At 34.5% G+C, this 9,209-nt stretch overlaps 1 non-coding gene across 1 annotated transcript; it reads right to left on the minus strand.

The window, feature by feature from the left end:
• Window positions 1-8,945: 8,945 nt before the first annotated feature.
• Window positions 8,946-9,027, minus strand: Trnas-gcu. Its single transcript has one exon. It is a non-coding gene; the product is annotated as a tRNA-Ser (tRNA).
• Window positions 9,028-9,209: the final 182 nt, after the last annotated feature.

Raw genomic sequence — 9,209 nt, forward strand, 5'->3', positions numbered from 1 at the left:
AATTGGCTACGTGATGGTAGGTGGTACATAATAATAACTTAGTGAAATCACTAATGTGCCTTCAATTTTGGAAACTCAGAGTTTTTTGTGCAAGTTATTACACTGGCTAACTATTCAAACCTAAACAAGACAATACTAAGTATTGCTCTTTGGCGGTAGAATATGCGATGAGAGGGTGGTACCGTCCCCAACAGGCTTGCACAGAGCCCAACCACCAAGTGATATTATATGTTGTAAATTAGTTTAAAAAGTCGAAAGCCAGAAATGCTTTGGGTAACACCAAGAATTATGAAATCTAATAAACGCAACGCATATTACGCTCAAAATCCAAGTAATTTTATGATCACCTAGTACAACAGTTTGCCCCAAAAAATGCGTACACATTAATATATATTTAAAAAATACTGTCACAAAATATACCGACGACTGTTCATTACTAACAAATGTATAGGCACTCAATCAAATTGTACACAAACGATCCTAAGGATGGTCTCTATTTCTGATACAATTGACACATTACCTCTAACCTCGGATCTCGGTAGTACCGCCAGCAAGAAGAGCCAAGCGAACAGGGTCTACCGTTTCTCGAAGAGTTTCGTAATTTTTTTGAACCCATATAACTTGGGTTTGAATTATACCAGATAAACAAAATTCTCGGGACATGATGACAATAACAAAATTATTAATTAATTAATAAGTAAATGTGTAGTTTCTCCTACAGACAAAATGCAGAATATTATTCATAGACAACATTTATTGTGATTAGTTCCGAGCAGATACAGACACATATTAAAACATACATTTTACAATAAGATAACTCAATAACACGGACTCTATCGTGCAAGTTGTCTAATGTATAGACATACCCACGTGTGGACTTAGTATGCACCACTAATAATATGACGTTTATTGGCACTCATTATAATATAATTCTCTATGAACATACACAGAGAAGTATATAGTACAGATGTTTTAAGAAGCTTTTATTTATCTTCGACAACAAAAATCAATCAATCAAAGTTTCAACTAAATATCGAACCAATCCCACTCAACGGACCGAGCTGTCATTTAGAGCATATTTTGGTGTCGGTGACATTATAACATAACATACTCATATTTTTTTAATTTAATACACGAAAGCTTGGTTTTGAAACATTTTTCTTTTCAAAGGCCATCACCTCTAGTTTGTTTTTATTATCTATCTCAAACAAAGATGACACATGTCCATCACGAATGTAAAAAATATCGACCGCCGCGATAGAACGATTTGATCAAAACCGAAGTTTCGAAATTCTGACAAGCATTGCTAGTTTTTTATTAAAAAATAATTCCGTAACTTTGTTCACGTCTGTAAAAAGTTTGGAAGCCGCGATGGCCCAGAAGATCTGTCAATCCTTTTTCTATTCGCTGAAGGAAAACCATAATGTAAAAGGACACACGCATGTTTCCGATGAAATATGACGACAATTATTAAGGTAAGCGTGGTGGTATAAACGCAGCATTTTCTCCTAAGCCGTTGTTTGCCCAGCAGTGGGAGATGGGATTTCGAGCTGTTACTGTCCGTCGTCTGATTTAATAAAAAGTATTTAGACACGTATCAGTTCAAAATATTCGTTCTTTGATATTAATCCTCTAATATTTTGTCACTAACATAAGAATAGTTTGTACACAATATCAAACAAACAATGATTAAACAATTCGTAAATAAATACAAGTGTACAAGATAGTTTAGCATAACTTATATAAACTGTTAAGATTTCTAGAAATTTGTGTTCAGATGTTTCGTTTTTGCGCAGACAGACGTGTACTCGTGTGTGTAGAGCTTAATTCCATCGCCATTAGTCCACTCCAGCTTGCAAAAGCCGAGTGTTTGTGAACAATTAATGTGTTTAGACGTGTTCTGAACAGTATTCAAAATGATAAATTAATAAAATTTGTCTCATTTAGTAGAGTCTATTCAATGACAAAGTCCCAATTTAAGCGGAAACCATCGAAAAATCTAACAAAGGAAATCTCAGTGGTAAAGGTTACATAATCCCAGTGACTGAGGTGTTTCAATTCAAAAGTGTTGTGACTTTACAGTTAACAGAAATAGAGACTTATCCTACATCTAGGGTCCTCTTAACGAGTTACACTGTATTTGGTTTAGCTTTAAATCCGTGAAAAATTTTTTGTACAGATAGAATTTTTATAATTTTCTTCGTTTGACCGATCGTCATCACCAGCTCCTTCGGTTCCTTTTTCGAATGTTCGTTCACGTGTATAGTATACTTCATCACGCCGGACGCTGGTGCCTCTCCTTTTTGGTTAACACCGACCGCCATTGCGCAAGCGTACTTTATATTAATTTAATTTAATATAATATTTTCTGATTTTTACTCGGTTTAATCGCCTTGCTCACTTCGTAAGTCGGCGTTTCGTGAATTCTTCGTCTGTGGACCAAGGGATATTTGTTATTTTATTCCCAAAAAAATAAGATTTTAAGCTATTTCATTTTGAATATTTATAAAAGAGTATTTAAAACTCGATATATTTTACATAATGATAGTTTACCATAAATTTTGAAATAACACTTACCAAGCTTCAAAAACACTCTTCTTCACGAAATACTAAGCAATTGAAACAATTTCCAGTGAATTTATTAATTTAAATCACGTTTCAAAATGTCGACAATGTGTCACACCCCAAACTCGTCGTTAGTAGTGACATTTGCTTTTGCGTATTGATCGTTAAAATTTCGCAACGGTTCGGAAAATTGCACTCAACCTTGAGAAGGATATTCTGAATTAACTAAAACATGAGATAAAATAAACGTATCGCTTAAAAGGAAATGATTAGTTTTTATCGAATCATAATAAATGAAATGACTTCTATTTTTCTATACCATAAAGGACTTATGAAGAAATAAGACGAGCAGCATCCCCGCATCACTTCGAGTTCCATTAAATCGACTCAAAACTTATAAACCACTAAAGAAACAGGTTACGTGTATGATAAATAAAATAATAGGTTGGCTCTTAGTGTTGCACCGTCGCTACTTCAGTGTTGAAGTTACTTCGAGAGTCCGTTATCGGCTGCGTCGATCGTACCACGTGTAAGATTTATTGTAGGAAAATGAATGTATTGCTACGGGCGTGCTATAGTTTGGAATAGTTATGTAATTACAATACAATAATAAGATTCTAGTGACTGGCGCATGTGTTTTTAAGCGAATCTTCAGTTTTCAGTTTATATAAAACTATTACATCTAAAAACAAAATGTAGGTACTTCCACCGTCATATTACTTTTAAATACATAATAAAGGAAAAGATTATAAAATCAAGGCTACTTGGGATGTACAGTGTTTACTGCGAACCTATAGAGAATAATTTGTCTATGGAATTAACTTTTGGAAGTAGACAATATGTACATTTAGATTTGGAAGTGTCAAATACTTTAGATTTTTTTTCGATAAAATACTCACCGAAATAACTTCCTATGGGGCATGTACATGCACCTGATCCATAATATTATTTATGACGACGCCCGATATATAGCAGGGATGTTATGGAACTCCGTAACCGTAATCGAAACTATCGAATATCCGAAATAAACATACATATTTGTTTTATGGTATCGCGCAAATGGGCCACCTGATGGTTAGTGGTCACCATCGCCCATAAACAATGGTGCTGCAAGAAACATTAACCATTTCTTACATTGCGGATACGCCACCAACCTCGGGAACAAAGATGTTATGTCCCTTGTGCCTGTAGTTACACTGGCTTACTCATCCTTCAATACTGCGTACTGCTGTTTGGTGGTAGAATATCTATATCGTGTGGAAGGCCACTAAATAAAAAAGGGTTGATTGATTCTCATATCTTAGATCATTCTTAGCTTACTTTCTTTAAGTGTACACTATGCGAAAATACCATCAGGTGGCCCATTTGCTGGTCCGCCTAACCATATACTAATAAAAAATCTATAGAAGATTGAATCGGAATAATAATTTAAGAAAATAATGATACGTAGTAATGCCAATGATACACCCAATTAAATGCTGATGAAATCACACGCAAATATTGAATAATTAAATAGACTTCGTGTTCAGCCTTGACCTATTTCCAGACCTTCATGAAAAGAGATCGAATGATAGAGAATTTTAGGGTTCCTTGAGAACAGATTCTCGGTGATCATTCCAAATTCTATATATTTTTTATTGAAATAGGCAGGCAAACTAAAAAATTGGCTACGTGATGGTAGGTGGTACATAATAATAACTTAGTGAAATCACTAATGTGCCTTCAATTTTGGAAACTCAGAGTTTTTTGTGCAAGTTATTACACTGGCTAACTATTCAAACCTAAACAAGACAATACTAAGTATTGCTCTTTGGCGGTAGAATATGCGATGAGAGGGTGGTACCGTCCCCAACAGGCTTGCACAGAGCCCAACCACCAAGTGATATTATATGTTGTAAATTAGTTTAAAAAGTCGAAAGCCAGAAATGCTTTGGGTAACACCAAGAATTATGAAATCTAATAAACGCAACGCATATTACGCTCAAAATCCAAGTAATTTTATGATCACCTAGTACAACAGTTTGCCCCAAAAAATGCGTACACATTAATATATATTTAAAAAATACTGTCACAAAATATACCGACGACTGTTCATTACTAACAAATGTATAGGCACTCAATCAAATTGTACACAAACGATCCTAAGGATGGTCTCTATTTCTGATACAATTGACACATTACCTCTAACCTCGGATCTCGGTAGTACCGCCAGCAAGAAGAGCCAAGCGAACAGGGTCTACCGTTTCTCGAAGAGTTTCGTAATTTTTTTGAACCCATATAACTTGGGTTTGAATTATACCAGATAAACAAAATTCTCGGGACATGATGACAATAACAAAATTATTAATTAATTAATAAGTAAATGTGTAGTTTCTCCTACAGACAAAATGCAGAATATTATTCATAGACAACATTTATTGTGATTAGTTCCGAGCAGATACAGACACATATTAAAACATACATTTTACAATAAGATAACTCAATAACACGGACTCTATCGTGCAAGTTGTCTAATGTATAGACATACCCACGTGTGGACTTAGTATGCACCACTAATAATATGACGTTTATTGGCACTCATTATAATATAATTCTCTATGAACATACACAGAGAAGTATATAGTACAGATGTTTTAAGAAGCTTTTATTTATCTTCGACAACAAAAATCAATCAATCAAAGTTTCAACTAAATATCGAACCAATCCCACTCAACGGACCGAGCTGTCATTTAGAGCATATTTTGGTGTCGGTGACATTATAACATAACATACTCATATTTTTTTAATTTAATACACGAAAGCTTGGTTTTGAAACATTTTTCTTTTCAAAGGCCATCACCTCTAGTTTGTTTTTATTATCTATCTCAAACAAAGATGACACATGTCCATCACGAATGTAAAAAATATCGACCGCCGCGATAGAACGATTTGATCAAAACCGAAGTTTCGAAATTCTGACAAGCATTGCTAGTTTTTTATTAAAAAATAATTCCGTAACTTTGTTCACGTCTGTAAAAAGTTTGGAAGCCGCGATGGCCCAGAAGATCTGTCAATCCTTTTTCTATTCGCTGAAGGAAAACCATAATGTAAAAGGACACACGCATGTTTCCGATGAAATATGACGACAATTATTAAGGTAAGCGTGGTGGTATAAACGCAGCATTTTCTCCTAAGCCGTTGTTTGCCCAGCAGTGGGAGATGGGATTTCGAGCTGTTACTGTCCGTCGTCTGATTTAATAAAAAGTATTTAGACACGTATCAGTTCAAAATATTCGTTCTTTGATATTAATCCTCTAATATTTTGTCACTAACATAAGAATAGTTTGTACACAATATCAAACAAACAATGATTAAACAATTCGTAAATAAATACAAGTGTACAAGATAGTTTAGCATAACTTATATAAACTGTTAAGATTTCTAGAAATTTGTGTTCAGATGTTTCGTTTTTGCGCAGACAGACGTGTACTCGTGTGTGTAGAGCTTAATTCCATCGCCATTAGTCCACTCCAGCTTGCAAAAGCCGAGTGTTTGTGAACAATTAATGTGTTTAGACGTGTTCTGAACAGTATTCAAAATGATAAATTAATAAAATTTGTCTCATTTAGTAGAGTCTATTCAATGACAAAGTCCCAATTTAAGCGGAAACCATCGAAAAATCTAACAAAGGAAATCTCAGTGGTAAAGGTTACATAATCCCAGTGACTGAGGTGTTTCAATTCAAAAGTGTTGTGACTTTACAGTTAACAGAAATAGAGACTTATCCTACATCTAGGGTCCTCTTAACGAGTTACACTGTATTTGGTTTAGCTTTAAATCCGTGAAAAATTTTTTGTACAGATAGAATTTTTATAATTTTCTTCGTTTGACCGATCGTCATCACCAGCTCCTTCGGTTCCTTTTTCGAATGTTCGTTCACGTGTATAGTATACTTCATCACGCCGGACGCTGGTGCCTCTCCTTTTTGGTTAACACCGACCGCCATTGCGCAAGCGTACTTTATATTAATTTAATTTAATATAATATTTTCTGATTTTTACTCGGTTTAATCGCCTTGCTCACTTCGTAAGTCGGCGTTTCGTGAATTCTTCGTCTGTGGACCAAGGGATATTTGTTATTTTATTCCCAAAAAAATAAGATTTTAAGCTATTTCATTTTGAATATTTATAAAAGAGTATTTAAAACTCGATATATTTTACATAATGATAGTTTACCATAAATTTTGAAATAACACTTACCAAGCTTCAAAAACACTCTTCTTCACGAAATACTAAGCAATTGAAACAATTTCCAGTGAATTTATTAATTTAAATCACGTTTCAAAATGTCGACAATGTGTCACACCCCAAACTCGTCGTTAGTAGTGACATTTGCTTTTGCGTATTGATCGTTAAAATTTCGCAACGGTTCGGAAAATTGCACTCAACCTTGAGAAGGATATTCTGAATTAACTAAAACATGAGATAAAATAAACGTATCGCTTAAAAGGAAATGATTAGTTTTTATCGAATCATAATAAATGAAATGACTTCTATTTTTCTATACCATAAAGGACTTATGAAGAAATGAGACGAGCAGCATCCCCGCATCACTTCGAGTTCCATTAAATCGACTCAAAACTTATAAACCACTAAAGAAACAGGTTACGTGTATGATAAATAAAATAATAGGTTGGCTCTTAGTGTTGCACCGTCGCTACTTCAGTGTTGAAGTTACTTCGAGAGTCCGTTATCGGCTGCGTCGATCGTACCACGTGTAAGATTTATTGTAGGAAAATGAATGTATTGCTACGGGCGTGCTATAGTTTGGAATAGTTATGTAATTACAATACAATAATAAGATTCTAGTGACTGGCGCATGTGTTTTTAAGCGAATCTTCAGTTTTCAGTTTATATAAAACTATTACATCTAAAAACAAAATGTAGGTACTTCCACCGTCATATTACTTTTAAATACATAATAAAGGAAAAGATTATAAAATCAAGGCTACTTGGGATGTACAGTGTTTACTGCGAACCTATAGAGAATAATTTGTCTATGGAATTAACTTTTGGAAGTAGACAATATGTACATTTAGATTTGGAAGTGTCAAATACTTTAGATTTTTTTTCGATAAAATACTCACCGAAATAACTTCCTATGGGGCATGTACATGCACCTGATCCATAATATTATTTATGACGACGCCCGATATATAGCAGGGATGTTATGGAACTCCGTAACCGTAATCGAAACTATCGAATATCCGAAATAAACATACATATTTGTTTTATGGTATCGTGCAAATGGGCCACCTGATGGTTAGTGGTCACCATCGCCCATAAACAATGGTGCTGCAAGAAATATTAACCATTTCTTACATTGCGGATGCGCCACCAACCTCGGGAACTAAGATGTTATGTCCCTTGTGCCTGTAGTTACACTGGCTTACTCATCCTTCAATACTGCGTACTGCTGTTTGGTGGTAGAATATCTATATCGTGTGGAAGGCCACTAAATAAAAAAAGGGTTGATTGATTCTCATATCTTAGATCATTCTTAGCTTACTTTCTTTAAGTGTACATTATGCGAAAATACCATCAGGTGGCCCATTTGCTGGTCCGCCTAACCATATACTAATAAAAAATCTATAGAAGATTGAATCGGAATAATAATTTAGAAAATAATGATACATAGAAATGCCAATGATACACCCAATTAAATGCTGATGAAATCACACGCAAATATTGAATAATTTAATAGATTGCGTGTTCAGCCTTGACCTATTTCCAGACCTTCATGAAAAGAGATCGAATGATAGAGAATTTTAGGGTTCCTTGAGAACAGATTCTCGGTGATCATTCCAAATTCTATATATTTTTTATTGAAATAGGCAGGCAAACTAAAAAATTGGCTACGTGATGGTAGGTGGTTACCACCACACATAGCCACATACCTGACACCTATATTATAAAAAACCTGGGTACATCATAAAACAACCTAGGTACATAATAATAACTTAGTGAAATCACTAATGTGCCTTCAATTTTGGAAACTCAGAGTTTTTTGTGCAAGTTATTACACTGGCTATCTATTCAAACCTAAACAAGACAATATTAAGTATTGCTCTTTGGCGGTAGAATATGCGATGAGAGGGTGGTACCGTCCCCAACAGGCTTGCACAGAGCCCAACCACCAAGTGATATTATATGTTGTAAATTAGTTTAAAAAGTCGAAAGCCAGAAATGCTTTGGGTAACACCAAGAATTATGAAATCTAATAAACGCAACGCATATTACGCTCAAAATCCAAGTAATTTTATGATCACCTACTTCAACGGTTTGCCCCAAAAAAAGCGTACATATTAATACATATTTAAGAAATACTGCCGCAAAATACACCGACGAGGATGGGATTCGAACCCACGCGTGCAGAGCACATTGGATTAGCAGTCCAACGCCTTAACCACTCGGCCACCTCGTCTTGTTATGACTTCACCAATAAAAAAGATCTTTGTTACCTATCAATTGCCATAATTAATCTAAACTTTTATTTTATTAACTTTAAAATATATTAATAATATACTTTATAGATAAACTGTTTCTGTTCTGTTCATTACTAACAAATGTATTATTATTGTAGGCACTTAGTAAAATTGTACACAG

Source organism: Vanessa atalanta, chromosome 25 (genome assembly GCF_905147765.1).
Source record: "Vanessa atalanta chromosome 25, ilVanAtal1.2, whole genome shotgun sequence".
Lineage (NCBI taxonomy): Eukaryota > Metazoa > Arthropoda > Insecta > Lepidoptera > Nymphalidae > Vanessa > Vanessa atalanta.